This window comes from Lepisma saccharinum, chromosome 16, assembly GCF_977018435.1.
Source record: "Lepisma saccharinum chromosome 16, izLepSacc3.1, whole genome shotgun sequence".
Lineage (NCBI taxonomy): Eukaryota > Metazoa > Arthropoda > Insecta > Zygentoma > Lepismatidae > Lepisma > Lepisma saccharinum.
This window is the reverse complement of record NC_139244.1, coordinates 36,729,384-36,731,078: the sequence shown is the minus strand read 5'-3', so window position 1 is coordinate 36,731,078 and position 1,695 is coordinate 36,729,384.

Here is a 1,695-nt window from a genome sequence, read left to right as displayed (position 1 = left end):
TAGGAGTCCCACAGCGTTGTGCCTGCTCAGTCACCAATGTCAATAATCCCTAAACGCTGTTGAAACATGAAGTTCGGGGAAAACCCGTAATGCAATAATGAGACTGGGATTTTCCCGTTTCATAACTTTGCGTGAAGGAATCAGATCAATTATTAAAAAGATTATACTGAGTGAAGGCACAAATGCAATTTAATCAATACTATTCCTTTTTAACCGTTGTTGATTGGCCGCAGAGAAAGGTTGCACAGTTGTAATAAAATTCACATTTAGTGGCAGTGGCGGCGATTGGGTGCCAAAACTGGGGGCATTGATATTTTACTTTGTCTTGGTAGACAAAGTGGGGTAGCATTTAGAGGCTATAGTTTTGGGACCAGAGTGATCGGGGGGAACTGGCCTTGCCCCCCCCTAATTGCCGTTACTGAAAACATCGTAGGCGTAACTTGGGGGGGGGGGTCAGAGTCGAACTTGGGGCTTACAGTTGGTGAGCAGGATCGAAAATGTTTCTCTCCCAAGTTAGCATCCAGAACTATTTTTGCTAACTGTTGCATTTGTGAAATGGAAATTAGTTATTGCTTTGCTCTTCGGGTCTCAGGAGGTTAACAAAATTACCACTAACTTCTAAATTTAAATAAATCTGATTTTTGGGGGTTAAGTACCTCCTTGCCACCGCTAAGTTACGCCTATGGAAAACACAATAAAGAATAACTTAGGACGCCGAACTCTATACATAATAATACACAGTAGCGTGCTTAAGTACTTATTGGATTTGGGTTTGATCCCCCCAATTTATTTATTTCTGAATTGAACTGCATCGAATGTCTGATTTTACTCCTTTGATCACCTCGATGACTTAGGGGTAGCTTGGGTCAAACATGGCTCACAAATTTACGGGATTCAAATAGGGCTAAAAAAGTTGCGTTATGTAAATATACCTTAGGAAACGAAATATTATTGTTTTTGAAATATTTCTAACCGAAGCGCACTGTCGTCGGTATGTTTAATAAATTTTGATGACACCTTGAAGATAGAACTAGCATTTTTTATTGAATTCAAACAAATCAAATCATAGATAGCCCCCAAACGCTTCGTTATGTGACCCTTCACTAAAATGTACATTTCTTAAAACTAATTTTATTCTAAGCATGTTGACATTAAATATCTGTTAGTTATTAGTTTTAACCAATTTTCAATCAATTTTACTCTTATGGAGTCATCGCGTGTGACAAAACAGGACACTTACTGGTTTCGGCATAATATAAATACGATGAATATAGCTTAGGAGACTACAAAATTTATAAATACAGATATGGGCTACCTCACCTATAGGTATATACAGTTCACTGCGGTAACGCAGCTACCAGATTTCCACCCCTCCCAGTTCATTTAATTTCTTATCTTCATTCACATTATACGAGTTTGTGTAATTTTATTTATTAATATTTGCTTTTTTGAAGCAATTCATTGAAGTTTCATAAAGGGCGTATCAATCTTTGGTCCGATTTTGGCGATACTTTGGACATCTGTGGCAGTGGCAGTGGCGTAGCGGCCGCACCCGCAAACCCCTCAATGCGGGGAGGCCCCGAGGTGTATGGACCCCATCATGTGCTCCTGAAATATTATGTAATCGCAGAAATTCCACAGATAGTGTCGCTTATAAAAAATCGATTTACGAAAGGAAACAGAAATTTGGTTCCC